This window comes from Eurosta solidaginis, chromosome X, assembly GCF_040869045.1.
Source record: "Eurosta solidaginis isolate ZX-2024a chromosome X, ASM4086904v1, whole genome shotgun sequence".
In the NCBI taxonomy this organism is placed as follows: domain Eukaryota; kingdom Metazoa; phylum Arthropoda; class Insecta; order Diptera; family Tephritidae; genus Eurosta; species Eurosta solidaginis.
This window is the reverse complement of record NC_090324.1, coordinates 151,510,305-151,527,907: the sequence shown is the minus strand read 5'-3', so window position 1 is coordinate 151,527,907 and position 17,603 is coordinate 151,510,305.

Genomic DNA, 17,603 nt, shown 5'->3' with positions numbered 1-17,603 from the left:
AAAGTATCAAGACCTTGTGCTCTGTGTATAAATCGGTACATATAAGCAACGGCTCGTAGAGCTCTTGAGTAGGAAGGCAAGCGTTCGAGTAGATCAGGCACATCTACAGCATGAAATGCTTGGGTGCGCTTTTGTTCCGGTGGAGTAGGGGTTTGTGTCACTGTTTTCGGCCAGGACGTTGGGGATTTGGCCAACCACTCTGGGCCCTTCCACCAAAGGGAGCATTCGGCTAGATCCTTGGGTGTACATCCACGGGTACCAAGATCTGCTGGATTATTTCCACTGGGTACGTGTTTCCAAGGGGCGTTACTCACGTTTTCCAGAATTTGTGAGGTTCTATTTGCCACGTAGGTCTTCCAGGTGTGTGGGGGTTTTTTCAGCCATGCTAGTACGATAGCGGAGTCCGACCAGAGAAACAGATCATGTGGAGTCAGAGTTAGGTGTGAGCGAATTTGTTTTATTAATTTTGTGAGTAGTACTGCTCCACAGAGTTCTAGACGAGGCAGGCTCACGGTTTTCACGGGAGCCACTTTGCTCTTCGCCACGAGTAGGTGAGTAGAAAACGTGTCCTTGCTATTCTGCACTCGCAGGTACACACAAGCGCAGAATGCTTTTTCAGATGCATCTGAGAATCCCTGCATCTGAAAGGGTTTATTGGGTGAAAATTCAACCCATCGAGGTATTTTAATTTCATTTATCGCGGAGGGATTTTCGTGAAATATATTCCATTTGTGGAAAGCGCTTGGTTTGACTTGTTCATTCCAGTCAGTTCCTGCTAACCAGAGTTGCTGGAGAAGAGTCTTGGCTAGTATCATTATTGGCGATAGCCATCCTGTCGGGTCAAACAATTTCGCAACCGACGATAAAATTTGCCTCTTTGTGTTCGAGTTTTCTGCGGGTATAGGGTCGTAAGAGTATGAGAAAGAGTCGTTTATGGCATTCCATTTTATGCTGAGGATCTTTGTTGAGCTGGCATCGTGAAATTTGAGGAAATCTGCATCTAGTAGATCAGATTCTGGGATGGATTCCAATAATTTTGGGTGATTTGCCGTTATTTTCTTGGGTGGAAAACCGGCTGATTTCAACGCTTCGATAACCTGGTGTAGAGAGTCGTGAGCGGACTGTATACTGTATTCGCCCGAAAGTATATCGTCTACGTAGGTTTCGTGTAGCAATATATCATAGGCGAGTGGGTGGGTGGGTTTTGTGTCTTCTGCGAGTTGGTGCAGAGTCCGTATCGCGAGATATGGGGCACAGTTTACGCCAAACGTCACTGTCTTTAATTTGAAGTCCTCCATCGGCAGCTGTGAAGATCTTCGGAAGAGAATTCTTCGAAAATCCTGATCTTCTTTATGAACGAGTATTTGGCGGTACATCTTTTCGATGTCGCCGTTAAATACGTACTTAAAAAATCTCCATTTGAGTAGGTCGAGCATTACGTCGTTTTTTAGTATGGGGCCTGAGTGTAGAGCGTCATTTAACGAATTTCCAGAAGGGGTAGTCCTAGATATGTTAAAGACAACGCGCACCTTCGTTGTTGTGCTGTCGAGTTTTAATACCGCATGATGGGGGAGATAGAAGGAAAGATACTTTCCTTTATCGATGACCTCGCGGGATGAGGTTGCCTCCATATGGTTAAAGGTGATATATTCTTCCAAAACTTCCGAGTATTTTTCTCTTAGATCTGGACTTTTTTCGAGGGATCTTTCAACGCTGAGGTATTGTTGTTGTGCAGCAATACGTGAGTGTCCCAGGGCAAGAGTGTTTGGAAATTCCTTCTTAACTGGTAGTTTCACAACATATCTACCATCTTCTTGGCGGTGGGTGGTTTTGCGGTAGAGTTACTCGCAAAATTTGTCATCTTCCGAAAGAGCTTGAGTCATGGGTAGCTCTTCCTGTTGCCAGAACTGCTGGAGTATTTTACTGAGAGTATCATCCGGACTCTCGAGTACTTGAGTCGGGAATGTATTTACAGTCTCCTTAATGGGTCCGCTGAGTATCCACCCAAATATAGTGTTTTGGGCTAATAAAGAGCCACTTACGTTGGCTTGTAACCCTTGGACTAATATTTGGGGAGTAAGATCGCTGCCTATAACCATGTCGATTTTTGATGGTGTGAAACATTGAGGGTCAGCGAGTGGCAATGTTGCAATTTCCTTCAAATTTACTGTCGACACTTTGAAGCTGGGTAAGAAATGAGTCAATTTAGGCAGTAAAATGGCTTGGGTATACATTTGCTTTTTCAGGTCCGCCGAGCAGAGAGTTATTTCACAGATCTTATTCGAGTTTTGAACTACCGAACCTCCAATTCCCGATATTTTATAATGGGGTTCTTTGGTTGGCAGTTGAAGAAGTTTTTGTATTCTAGAGGCTACAAAGGTTTTTTCAGAACCTTGGTCTATCAGTGCGCGAATTTTATGATATTCGCCGTTAGCTAACACTGTGACTAATGCTGTGGGTAAGAGGGTGGTTTCGTTACTACTTGCGAAGTGAGTCGATGTCGTGTTTTTCTTGAATGGGTTTTGAGTTGATTGGGTTCGACTGGCATCTTTTGAAGTTGATGTTCTGTCTGGGTCTTCAACTAGGGGTTGCGCCTTGCTCTTTTGTTGTCTCCGTGCTGAGTTTGTTTGAAAATGTAGTAAAGGGTGATGTCGTTTTTGGCAATTTACGCAAGTGAAATTGCTACCACAATCTTTTTCCAAATGTGAGCAAGCTAAACAATTTTTGCAATAATTGTTTTCTTTTACGAATTTGCTTCGCTCTTGGGTTGAGAGATCTCTGAATTTTATACTGCTCATTAATGAGTGATTCAGATTGCAGAGTTTGCATGAGGGTTGCCTCTTTGAGTCCACATGGAATGTTTGGGTCTTATTCCTGAAATTCGACTGGTTTTGAGGCGTCGAAGATCTGTGGTTGAAACTAGAGTTAGAGTTTCGGGGAATATTGGGTCTATATGTGCTGAGTCGTTCTACCACTTCGTACCTAATCGTGAGAAATTTGTCCATCTCCGACCAAAGTGGTAGCTCCTTTCTAGAGTCGAGTGATTGCTGCCAGAGTGCTAGGGTTTCATCAAGTAGTTTTGATGAGCATAAGAATACGAGGATGGGGTCCCAGTTATCAGTTGAGACATCGCTCGCATTTAGGGTCGAGATACTGTTATTTATGGTGGTTTGAATTTCTTGAATTCTTTCACCATTTTCAGAATAAACTGTGGGCATATTAAATAGGGTCTTTAATTGTTTATCCACGAGAATTCTCCGATTCTCGTATCGGGATTTGAAAGCTCCCCAGGCTAGCTCGAAGTTTTGATCATATAGCTGATATTTTTTAATAATCAGAGCTGCTTTGCCTCGGGTTTTTGCTCTCAGGTGATAGAGTTTTTGGGCCTGATATAATTTTGGGTGATTTATGTAGACCGCAGTGAACATGTCACGGAATGACGGCCAGTCTTCATAACCGCCATGGAAGACCTCCGTGTCGCATGCGGGGACTTTGAGATAGGGTTCGTATTGAGAGGGGGTATGGTTTATCTGTATGGGCATGTTGCTCGGTTGACTAGTCTGCAGGGTGCTAATCAGCTCGCTGATCCTGAGTTTTGTGCTCATCGCTGTTTCAAGAGATGTGTTGTATGCCTCCTCGCATGTCGCTCTGAATTTTTCCTCCGTTCTGCATAGCTGTGCTGCTTCGTATGCAGGTTCCACTGCGTCTACTTGCTTGTTGAGTTCCTCCAAGTACAGAGTGGTCCGTTTCCGCTAAGTTCCACCATTTTTCGCAGAATTTTTCTAATTTGTTTATTTCGAAGAAAAATTTCTTGGCCAAAACTACGTATTCATCTTCCAACTGGGATTTAGATCGGGTAACGGATCCTGACTGTGGCTTTAGGGTTTTGGGTTGCTCCTTTTTCTCGTCCGCCATATTACAATTTAAACTTGAGTCTAAAATTTACTGAGAATTTAAGTGTTTCTTACCACTGTAATTTTACTCAGTTTTTGAGATGCCTTGTCCCACTGTGCAATTATGAGTAGCGGAATTTGCACAAACAAGTGGATATGAGCGGCTTTTGTGTTGAGGGTGGAACATTACTTGTCTTAGCGCTTCTACGTACAAGAAGGTGGTTATGTATATAAATATGTATATATATATGGCGTGGAGAAATAAAAAAGAGAGTGGGTGGAGCTATAATTGCTTTGAGTTGCAATTATTTTACTGAGTTGAGTTCTAAGTTGCGTATTGAGTGAAGTCTTAGTTTAACGGTACGGGTGTACCGTTTTTTATAATAATAATTTTTTTTTTCTTTTTAGGTAAATTCCTTTTGTTTAATTTTCAATATAAATTTCTTTTATTTCTATTTCTTAGCACTTGTATGACTTTCCGCACTTTGTATTTGTTTCTTTTCTTTTCAGCACCTTGTTTTCCAAAATTTTTCGTTCTTCGGGTAATTTTCCCAATTTTAATTTACTTTAAACCTGTTTTATTTTCAGCACTTTGTAATTTTTAAGTAAGTAAATGTAAATTTTTTTTACAATTTGCACTTTTTTGCTTGTTTAAATTTATTTGCAGTTTGTTTTAGCGCGCACGTACCGGGTAAGTATTTGACTTTACTTTTAGTTGTTTGAAATTTTATTTTTTATTTTTTTTTTGCACTGGCATAGGTACATAAGTATACACTTGTATTAAGGTAAGTAAGAACTTTTTGGTCTTTTTTCGCAAGTAAGTATTTTATAAATTTTTATATTTTGCAATATTTTTATATCTTAGGGGTTTTTTCCACTTATTATTTTTATTCAACCTCTTATAATTTTTTCCAATTCTTTTCTCGCATTTAGGGTTTTGAGTTTTTCTATTTTTTCTTATAGGTCACTGATTCACTGATGGCCGCAATGGACCATGTATAAGAACGGGTAAGTAGGGTGTTTGGGGATCTATGGCGCTACTTGAACCTCACTTTTTTGTCCATTTTCTTTTCAAAGGAAGACGCACTGTTTTTTACTAAAAAATTACTTCATTAAACTTTAATCACTTCACTCAAAAAATGATGTACATGAGCGGACGGTAGTTGATAACGAACTGATTTGACAAATTTCCTAAGTCTCCTGCGCAGCACGGAAACGGTAAGTTTGTATGTATGTATGTATGTATGTATGTTAATATGAAAATGTACAAAGAGTATAAAAAATGCAGAAAACAGTAAGTAAATTCTTATTTTTCAGGGTGCTTGAAAAAGGTGAGTTAAGTAAGTTAATTTAAGTAAATTTAGGTATTTTAACAAAAGGTATGTATCTTAGCACAGGTAAGTATTTTAGAAAAATGATTTAAGTAGATTTAAGGAATTTAAGGTAAGTACATATGTGGTTTTAAGAAGCGAATGTTTTAGTTAAATTTTACAAGGTAAGTTATTCTAAGGTAAGGATATACATATATAAGTGTAAATTCATTGTAAATTCGTTTTTCATATTAAATTCATTATTACATTGTAATTGAATAATTAGGGAAAATTTTTAAAATTCAATCAAATTGGAGTTCATGTCTCCAACAATTCTTAATTAAAATTTTCATCTCTGTTACCGCTTATGACCGTCCTGAAGCGTTTAGTCATCGTTGGACACCTCTCCGGATGTTTGGTGGACACTATTGGCGGCATACCACTGCTCCAAACTTGTAATTATTTCCTATTCCAGGCCCCGGCGCCTCGGGACCGTAAGTATGAAGAGTCTTTTTCTCAGCCACTTCAGGCACCGCAACCTAAACTATTTATATGGCACTGAAGAGCCGCGTTGCTCTTTTTTCATAAAAATAACACTCGCGCACTGAAATTATTTAATTTAAACGCGAAATTTAGTTTGTTTGTCGCGGACTTTAATTTGTAGACGATACATGTAAACAAACCCAAAATGTCAAAACAGCAAAATTCCCAATATGGGAAATTTTGTAAACGCTTTTCGGTGAGGGTTGCCGGACCGCAGCGATAGGGATGATGAAGGAAAATAGGACCAGTCGAGGAAAAGGATGGATATAGGGTAAAGAAAGTGCGATTAAGGTTGGAAATGAGGACAATAGGAAACGGTATGTAGAACCGGTGTTGCTGCTAGATGCTGCTGGTGTATATATAGGGCTTAACAGTGGCAGAAGAAAATAATAATTCCAACTGTGGGTATGTACACATCGTGAGTGCGCGGTGAACATTTTTTATAATAGTCGGTGAACGTTAAGTAAAAATTTTTCCCTGTGCGCGCATAGTCCAGTAAGGACCAAATCCGTATTAGTCAAAATCCTATAATAATCAGTCGTACAATTCGAAATTAAAATCATTCACACCATTTTGAAATTTAAACTCAGGACAACGAGCGAATCGAGGGGAGACCATAAATCCTAAGTTAAATGGTGATAAGTCATCGGAGCGAAAGTGGTAAGTCGATCACCAAAAACTTTGTTTAGGCCCTTTTCAACCTGTTTTTTTTGCTTTTCGCCTTTTTGGTGATTCACGCCAACCCAATTTTCCTATTTTGGCTTTAAATTTTACTAGAAATTCTGCTTCAACGCATTGCGCGTGCCGGTGCAGATTTCTTTAAAAAAAAAAGGTAATTTCGATTCACGTCCTTAATTTTTCGTACTTTATTTAATTTTTCTTTGTAACTTTTCCTTTTGTAGCAACATAATTTCAAACTCCATTGTGCGTGATTGCCAAATTGGCGCTCAGCCACACCATTGTACCTTATGGTAAATTGTACCTTTTGTTCTGCTAGCTGGGATACCTTCTCCCATAACGAAAGCTGTGGCGAGCACAGGGAAGTTTTCAAGCCAACAAACTAGTATTCACCAAACCAAGCTATAATTTTCACCCATAATTCGTTCAAGAAACATTGCCATAAATCTATTGCGTGCCGGAAACCCAGTGAAAAATCGACCTCAATAGGTTATATATACAATTATATGTTTTATGTATATTTCGTTTAGTTATAAGATTTGTATTTCATTATATTTTCAAAATAGTAAATTTTTAAATATTAATTCGTGGCGGACGCCCATGCGTTCAACCCAAACGTTTTACTAAAATTTCCAGATATACAACCGTTTTTTTATTACACAGCGGCTAGAAAGCCCAGCCCCTAGGAGTCCCTTGACCAACAAAGAGAGCTCTTTTAGGTAGGATAGGACCCTGGTAGGGAATATAAAATTTTATGCTCATATTGAGCGTTTCTAATGTTTGGTTTTTGGTAGCGTTGGCGGGAAGTCCCGAAACAATTTGCGGAATTAATATCTAATAAATTTAAAAATGATTTCGTGTAAGCCGAATTAGGCAAATTAAAAATTTCCAAAAAATTCCATATTTTACTGATATATGTATGTAAGAAAATTTTGTTTGAAATAATCACGTGTGGTTGAGTCCATCATAAAGTTTCATTTTTTTATTGTCCAAATCGCCTGTCGTAAGCCAATTTTTATTGCAATTTTGAGTAGGCAGCAGATGTATGTATTTAGCTATATTTTACCAAATTAAAATGTTATATTGAAGTCAAAAAAAAAAATTTAACATGGTGTTCTAAGTTAAAAAAGTGGGGAGGGGGAAGACGAATAAAGGGTAGGTAGGGTGGAATATATTGGAGCAAAGGTAAGGAAAGGAGACCTGCATGCCGAATCGAGCGGTCCAAGGAAGGGTGGGCTTCTTGTGGGGTGAGGTGAGAGAGTAAATAATTAATATGATTGTGACATCCGGCCTGCATCAAGGTGGAAAAAGGGTTCAGAACCGCGACTCCATGCACTGAGCTAGCTGGGGCAATTCCACCTTGATCGTGCAAAGGGGCGGATCCACAAATATACGTGTACGTGACAATCATAATTAATAATGGCGCCCAAACAAAAACATATAGGGCGCCGCCATATTTTATTAATATGGCGTCCAAACAAGAAGGTTCTTTTTTTCTTATAACATTAGCGCCGGGTTGAAATTGGTGCCCACGGATGAGCTAACATTAAAATTGATTATCAAGATCTGATCAGCGAAATATTAGTCAATACTCATTTGTTTTTTTTTTACAAATTATATTTCAACCCCAAGCTAATGTACGGTAGTTGCAGTCATGAAGCCAAACGGTGCTGCCCTTATGTGACCACCCCCTATTCAGTGACATGTCAAAAAGGCAGTTGCACCGATAGTGGAGGATAAAATCATAACCACGGACTCCATAAATAACCCATAGATGACATAGGAAGTCAAATGATGTCAGCCTATCTGCATCTTACACAATGTTCAATTAATCTTTTTTTAACCATTTTAACATTTTTTTTTTTTTACTTTTTATATAATACTAGATATGGAGCTGCACTTATGTGACCATCTCCCCTAGTCGGTGACTTGTATATGGTGTTAGATCCAAAAAAGTCAATTGCACGAATAGTGGAGAGTGGAATCATAAGGACAGTCCCTATCAGTAATCTCAGGATGGCATAGCCAAAGAAGTTATGTGAGGCTATGAGCATCTTAAAGAATTTTTTATATTATTTTTAAAACCTATTTCGATTTTTTTTTCAGCACAAAAGACAATTTTTTTTTTACAGTGAATAGAAGTCCTTATAATACATTCGTATAAGACGCTTCTTATTGAAAATATAGCACATATGGCCACAAGAAAGCCTCTATGCAATGCGTGTGTACCATAAGTTGTTAGACACAATTAGCCATATTTGTTTTTTTTTTACATAGATAATTTCTCACCTCACCACAGGAACGTTTACAGTTGCTCCAATGATTCCTAACCAGTACAAATTTTTTTTCGCATGCCTGAAAAGTCATCTGAACCCCCCCCCCCCCACAATTATATACCGAATTTAATTAAATTATAAAAGATTTTGAAAAAAAAATTATAAATATAACAAAATTGGGTCCCTAAAAGGAACAAAGTGTGCGAACCGTAGATCGAGCCCATATAACACACGTTTTAGAAACAGGCACGTAGCCATGGTTCCGATGAATGTGTCCTACTCGAAGCATCCAAGCGAAAACAACCCTGCTTTTATTGATCTTTCGGGTCGCATAGGAGTGGGTAACCAAGCTGCCGCGGGCGCATCGGGCGGGGAAATGAGAAAAGAAAATTCTAGTACTACACCAGCAGAGCCAGCCAGCAACACGGGTGTCATTCCAAAGCCTCCGAAAGAATCACAATCTACCCAGCCTGTGGCAGCCCCAACATCTACCTTGACCTTTCCGAAACCCATTGCATCGAATAATAGTGAACCCAACCGTCAAGCTAAAGACAAGCAATACGATCTGCGCAACGACATAGTGCCCTTGGTAAGGGAAATGATGGCCGAAGCCAAAAATGCCATCTTAAAAGAAATCCGCGATACCTTACCGGAAGCAGGTGCAACGGGTCGAGGGGTACGCGAAGGGATAGAGTTTTCGGGGGGTAACAATAATAACAATAGGTCGCGCAACCGCAATAAAAGAAGGAGGCACAAATCCAGTCGAAAGACGAAAACTCCAACTACTTTGCCATGAGTAGACACAATAATTTTACCATACTCTAAACAGCAACGTATGCATTTCCGCCGCATAACGATCAGCCACCAATCCGTCAACCCCCAAGTGCCGATGTAGGTATGCCCACAACTATCTCGGCGTGTCATCGTGAACAATCGGAGCAAGAGAGTAGGGAATATGGCAGATCAGACCTCAAAGTCGAAAAGTGGGGGATTAACTACCAAGGACATCGCGATGCAATGTCGGTTGAAGACTTCCTGTTTCGTTTGGAGTACTTGAGGGAACAGTACGGGTGCTCATGGGCAGACGTACTACGTGATTTTCATAAGCTGTTAAGCGGCGAAGTCCGCGAATGGTATTGGCTATACATCCGGTCTCATGGTAGAGTCGATTGGTCAAGTTTGCAGATGGCGCTTCGATGTCAATTCGCCTCTCAGAAAACAGACTTCGAAATTTTAAGAGAGCTAAACGAACGAAAACAAACAGACGACGAAAATACATACAACAAGGAAATTTGCATTTTTAAAAATAACACAAAAACTAGAAGTCCACCAAAGGCTGCAAGGGAGGTCACCATCATATGAGGAGAGATAAAGGATGTACCCCGAAAAGCGAGAAAGGATTTTCGCAGATAGTATAGTGATGGGTCCCAGAGGAGTGTCACGGAGAATACAAAAAGCAAGGCAACGATTTCGTCAACGAAAACTTCTTCGACAAAAGTAGTGGCCTCCGTCAAAAAAATAAGTAAGTCAGATCCGCGTGTCTACGCGGATATAGAAATCATGAGCATTCAAACACGAGGTTTGATGGACCCTGGCGATTCAGTCAGTATTTTGGGGAGAGGTTGTAGGGAATTCGTTAACAAAATAGGTGTGCCGATAGAAAGATATGTGTCCTCCTTCAAGACAGCTGGCGGCTGGAGGCACAACGTTTTAGGAAAAGTTACTACTCTTGTAAAATTTAACCAACTAGAACAAAAAGTGACATTCTTTTTATGCCCATACCTAGAGCAAAATATCTACCAAGGAATAGATTTTTGGCGATCTTTTCAGTTAGCGCCGGAAGTGGTGGCTGTTAAGGAAATTAATTTAAATAAGTTAGAGCAGGAAATGGTTTCAGAGGAAGATAAGAATTAGCGGCGCGTGTTACATAATCTCACACCGGAGCAGAAACAGCGTTTGGAAGAAGTAGTTAGCGGTTTCAGAACCTTCGAAAAACGTGGGTTAGGCCGTACCAAACTAGAAAAGCATACAATCGAGCTTGTTGATGAAGCGGTACCCGTCAAATAGCGGCATTATCCTCTGTCACCGGCAATGCAGGCAATAGTTTATGAGGAGGTGGATAAAATGTTAGAGTTAGGGGTCATAGAAGAAAGTGAGAGTCCGTGGAGTAATCGAACGATAGTTGTGCGCAAACCGGGCAAGAATGAATTTTGCTTGGATACGCGTAAACTAAACGCCGTAACCGTGAAGGATGCGTACCCCTTAGAAAATATCGAGGGCATCATTAGTCGTATCGACGACACTCACTTTATAAGCAGTGTCGACCTAAAATTTGCATTCTGGCAAATTGAGTTAAACGACAGTAGCAAGCCGTATACCGCCTTTACAGTGCCTGGCCGTCCTCTTTATCAATTTGTCACCATTCGGGTTATGTAACGCTGCCCAAAAGTTATGCCGACTCTTGGATCGTGTTGTACCACAAGAGCTAAAATCGAATGTTTTCATTTATTTGGATGATTTACTAATCATCGCGTCAGATTTCCACTCGCATTTGCGAATCTTAAAAGAAGTCGTCACTTGCTTAAAACACGCAAATTTAGCAATTGGATTGAGCAAGTCTAAATTTTGTTTTAAGGAGTTACCTTATCTTGACTTCATAGTAGGATTAGGGATGTTGAAAACAGACCCGGAAAAGATTAAGGCCAAACAAAATATCCCTGTTCCCAAAACAGTCAAACAAGTTCGTAGTTTTCTAGGCACTGCCGGATTGTATAGGCGGTTCATAAAAGATTTCGCCACCATGGCAGCGCCGTTAACCGACTCTCTGAAAAAGGGAACAAAATTTGAAATGTCAGACGAAGCAATCAGTCAAGAAATTACGGCCTTATATCGATCTGATGCCATTTACAGTGGTGACAGATCATGCCAGTTTAAAATGGTTGATGTCATTAAAAGATTTAATGGCAGATTAGCTAGGTGGTCTCTACAATTGCAAGCGTTTGATTTTGAGATCGAGCACCGTAAAGGCTCGGAGAATATTGTAGCCGATACTCTATCACGCTGTATAGGGGAAATAACTAACTCACCAATAGCTAATATAGACACCACTGAGCTTAAATCAGAAGGGTATTTAGAACTAATTAAGACAATCGAAAGCAATAGGAGCGGCTTCCCGATTTGACGGTAGAGGATGGGATAGTTTTTAAGAAATTTTTACCAAAGGATATTGAACTTGAGTAAAACGAATGGAAGCTTTGGGTCCCTGAAGCACTGACGTTAACTCTCATAGAGAACGCCCACTGTCCAGAGAAATGCCTACGGAGGCTGTATTACTGGCCCAATATGGTAGTGCAGGTTCGGAACTTCGTAAGGGAATGTCAAACATGCAAGTAATCGAAACCATCTAACGCGATTTTAAAACCGGGTATTGGGAAAGAAGTGGTTACTGTCCGCCCTTTTCAGAAGATATATATAGATTTTTTGGGGAAGTATCCTAAATCAAAGCGCGCAAATTGTTTTATTTTTATCGTAGTTGATCATTTTTCAAAATTTATTTTTTTGAAAGCGATGCGTGAAGCAACCGCAGGTAATGTGGTTAAGTTTAAACCGAAGAGATTTTTCATAAATTTGGTGTTCCGGAAATCATACATTCAGATAACGGAAAACAAATCGTATCGAAGCAATTTTCGGAATTGTTAGAATCATATGGCGTCATACATCTAAAGATGGCCTATTATGCGCCGCTGTCGAATGCTGCGGAACGCGCGAATCAATCGGTACTAGCCGCCATTAGATCATATCTCGAAAATGATCATAGGGACTGGGATTTGTACCTCACTGAAATAGAGTGCTCCCTGCGTAGCGCTGTACATTCGGCCACGGGAGATTCACCATATTTTGCCCTGTTCGGACAGAACATGTTTACCAATGGTGCAGACTACGCATTGGCGAAGAAATTGGATTCCCTATCGGACTCATTTTAGATCCTAGCGATAAAATGAGACTAGTGCACGAGAAAATAAAAGAAAACCTACATGAGTCATATGAAACAAACGCGGCACGATACAATACAAGAATTCGCGAAACACGATTTACCCCCGGGTAAGAAGTCTACAAACGCAATTTTATTCTAAGCGATTTCAAACAGAATATAAACGCGAAATTCTGTCGGAAATTTACGAAATGTCGCGTTACCAAGGCTTTGGGGAATAACATGTACCTCCTCGAAACCTTGGCGGGAAAAAGTCTAGGGGCATGGCACGCGAAGGATATTAAACAATAAATTAATACTACATAACTTAATACTACCTAACTTATTACCACAAGTTATACTAAATGGCTTAAACTACATATCCTATACCAAATAACTAAAAACTAAATAACTTAATATTAAACAGAAATGCAGTTGTAATCTGAAAATAGAACAAAATTTAATAAAACTCATATAAATAAATTTTTATTACTTGCTGCGAATACCACTTCGATGAGGGTCAAGTCGGGGGTAGACTAATCCTGTAGAAGTGATGATGCCGATTCTCTTATAAGAAAGAAAAGAAAGATCACAAAAATTAAAAATTCTTAGATACATATTGCATCTTTTCATACTTCCCGTAACAGCGCGGCATTTATATCAACATATGACGGGCTGACCTCTCAAGGCAGGAGACGTTGTCAGGGGGTGGGTGTTCCCCGCGTTGGGCGTACCTTGGTCGCACGAGTGGTACGGGCGAACTCCCAAGTCGTTGGCAAAGTTACCTAGATATACAGAATAAAAGTAGGCAAAAGTAATAATTCTTAGACACATGTTGACAAGTCATATATACTTCCCGTCAACTCGGCATTCCAGGGTTCCAACACCACGCCTCAAAGCCGAAGCCTACTAGTTTCCACACTGAAAAAGAAAAAAAAGAAGAAATAGATTAAATTAGTTTGGGCATAAAAGCATAAAAGCTAAATCACTTATATAAGTGCACAATTTTTTTCTGTTGGGTAAGCAAACCATCAAAAGTATAAAAATCACATGAAAATTGTCCACTTTCACTATAAATATTTTTAATTAAAATTTTCATATCTGTTACTTCTTATGACCGTCCTGAAGCTTTTAGTCATCGTTAGACACCTCTCCGGATGTTTGGTGGACACTATTGGCGGCATACCACTGCTCCAAACTTGTAATTCTTTTCTATTCCAGGCCCCGGCGCCTCGGGCCCGTAAGTATGAAGAGTCTTTTTCTCAGCCACTTCAGGCACCGCAACCTAAACTATTTATATGGCACTGAAGAGCCGCGTTGCTCTTTTTTCATAAAAATAACACTCCCGCACTGAAACTATTTAATTTAAACACGAAATTTAAATTGTTTGTAGCGGACTTTAATTTGTAGACGATAAATGTAAACAAACCCAAAATGTCAAAACAGCAAAATTCCCAATATGGGGAAATTTGTAAACGCTTTTCGGTGAGAGTTGCCGGACCGCAGCGAAAGGGATGATGAAGGAAAATAGGATCAGTCGAGGAAAAGGATGGATATAGGGTAAAGAAAGTGCGATAAAGGTTGGAAATGAGGACAATAGGAAACGGTATGTAGAACCGGTGTTGCTGTTGGATGCTGCTGGTATATATATAGGGCTTAACAGTGGCAGAAGAAAATAATAATTCTAACTGTGGGCATGTACACATCGTGAGTGCGCGGTGAACATATTTTGTAATAGTGGGTGAACTTTAAGTAAAACTTTTTCCCTGTGCGCGTAAAGTCCAGTAAGGACCAAATCCGTATTAGTCAAAATCCATGTGGTGCTTAGGGGCAGGATGCCCATAAATCTATAATAATCGGTCTAACAATTCGAAATTAAAATCATTAACACCATTTTGAAATTTAAACTCAGAACAACGAGCGAATCGAGGGGAGACCATAAATCCTAAGTTAAATGGTGATAAGTCATCGGAGCGAAAGTGGTAAGTCGATCAAAATCCAAAAAACTTTGTTTAGGCCCTTTTCAACCTTTTTTTTTGCTTTGCGCCTTTTTGGTGATTCACGCCAACCCAATTTGCCTATTTTGGCTGTAAATTTTGCTAGAAACTCTGCTCCAATTTATTGCGCGTGCCGGTGCAGATTTCTTAAAAAAAAAAAGTTAATTTCGATTCACGTCCTTAATTTTTCGTACTTTATTTAATTTCTTTTTTGTAACTTTTCCTATGGCATACATGCATGCATTTGCTTTTGTAGCAACATAATTTCAAACTCCATAGTGCGGGATTGCCAAATTGGCGCTCAGGCACACCATTGTACCTTATGGTAAATTGTACCTTTTGTTCTGCTAGCTGGGATACCTTCTCCCATAACGAAAGCTGTGGCGAGCACAGGGAAGTTTTCAAGCCAACGCACTAGTATTCACCAAACCAAGCTATAATTTTCACCAATAATTCGTTCAAGAAACATTGCCATAAAACTATTGCGTGCCGGAAACCCAGCGAACAATCGACATTTGGAACCTCAATAGTTTATATGTACAATTATATGTTTTATGTATATTTCGTTTAGTTATAAGATTTGTATTTCATTATATTTTCAAAATAGTAAATTTTTAAATATTAATTCGTGGCGGACGCCCATGCGTTCAACCCAAACGTTTTACTAAAATTTCCAGATATACAACCGTTTTTTTTATTACACAGCAGCTAGAAGGCCCAGTCCCTAGGAGTCCCTTGACCAACAAAGAGAGCTCTTTTAGGTAGGATAGGACCCTGGTAGGGAATATACAATTTTGTGCTCATATTCAGCGTTTCTAATGTTTGGTTTTTGGTAGCGTTGGCGGGAAGTCCGGAATATTTTGCGGAATTAATATCTAATAAATTTAAAAATGATTTCGTGTAAGCCGAATTAGACAAATTAAAAATTTCCAAAAAATTCCATATTTTACTGATATATGTATGTAAGAAAATTTTGTTTGAAATAATCACGTGTGGTTGAGTCCATCATAAAGTTTAATTTTTTTATTGTCCAAATTGCCTGTCGTAAGCCAATTTTTACTCCATGCACTGAGCTAGCTGGGGCAATTCCACCTTGATCGCGCAAAGGGGCGGATCCACAAATATACGTGTACGTGACAATCATAATTAATAATGGCGCCCAAACAAAAACATATAGGGGGCCGCCATATTTTATTAATATGGCGTCCAAACAAGAAGGTGCTTTTTTTCTTATAACATTAGCGCCGGGTTTAAATTGGTGCCCACGGATGAGCTAACATTAAAATTGATTATCAAGATCTGATCAGCGAAATATTAGTCAATACTCATTTGTTTTTTTTTTACAAATTATATTTCAACCCCAAGCTAATGTACGGTAGTTGCAGTCATGAAGCCAAACGGTTCTGTCCTTATGTGACCACCCCCCCTATTCGGTGACATGTCTATGGTGTTAGATCCAAAAAGGCAATTGCACCGATAGTGGAGGATAAAATCATAACGACGGAATCCATAAATAACCCATAGATGACATAGGAAGTCAAATGATGTCAGCCTATCTGCATCTTACACAATGTTCAATTAATCTTTTTTTAACCATTTTAACATTTTTTTTTTTTACTTTTTATATAATACTAGATACGGAGCTGTACTCATATGACCATCTCCCCTAGTCGGTGACTTGTATATGGTGTTAGATCCAAAAAAGTCAATTGCACCAATAGTGGAGAGTGGAATCATAAGGACAGTCCCTATCAATAATCTCAGGATGGCATAGCCAAACAAGTTATGTGAGGCTATAAGCATCTTAAAGAATTTTTTATATTATTTTTAAAACCTATTTCGATTTTTTTTTTCAGCACAAAAGACAATTTTTTTTTTAAAGTGAATAGAAGTCCTTATAATACATTCGTATAAGACCCTTCTTATTGAAAATATAGCACTTATGGCCACAAGAAAGCCTCTATGCAATGCGTGTGTAGCATAAGTTGTTAGACACAATTAGCCATATTTGTTTTTTTTTTTACATAGATAATTTCTCACCTCACCACAGGAACGTTTACATTTGCTCCAATGATTCCTAACCAGTACACATTTTTTTCGCATGCCTGAAAAGTCATCTGAACCCCCCTAAAAGGTCCCTAAAAGGAACAAAGTGTGCGAACCGTAGATCGAGCCCATATAACACACGTTTTAGATACAGGCACGTAGTCATGGTTCCGATGAATGTGTTCTACTCGAAGCATCCAAGCGAAAACGACCCTGCTTTTGTTGATCTTTCGGGTCGCATAGGAGTGGGTAACCAAGCTGCCGCGGGCGCATCGGGCGGGGAAATGAGAAAAGAAAATTCTAGTACTACACCAGCAGAGCCAGCCAGCAACACGGGTGTCATTCCAAAGCCTCCGAAAGAATCACAATCTATCCAGCCTGTGGCAGCCCCAACATCTACCTTGACCTTTCCGAAACCCATTGCATCGAATAGTAGTGAACCCAACCGTCAAGCTAAAGACAAGCAATACGATCTGCGCAACGACATAGTGCCCATGGTAAGGGAAATGATGGCCGAAGCCAAAAATTCCATCTTAAAAGAAATCCGCGATAGCTTACCGGAAGTAGGCGCAACGGATCGAGGGGTACGCGAAGGGATAGAGTTTTCGGGGGGTAACAATAATAACAATAGGTCGCGCAACCGAAATAAAAGAAGGAGGCACAAATCCAGCCGAAAAACGAAAACTTCAACTACTTTGCCATGAGTAGAGACAATAATTTTACCATACTCTAAACAGCAACGTATGCATTTCCGCCGCATAACGATCAGCCACCAATCCGTCAACCCCCAAGTGCCGATGTAGGTATACCCACAACTATCTCGGGGTGTCATCGTGAACAATCGGAGCAAGAGAGTAGGGAATATGGCAGATCAGACCTCAAAGTCGAAA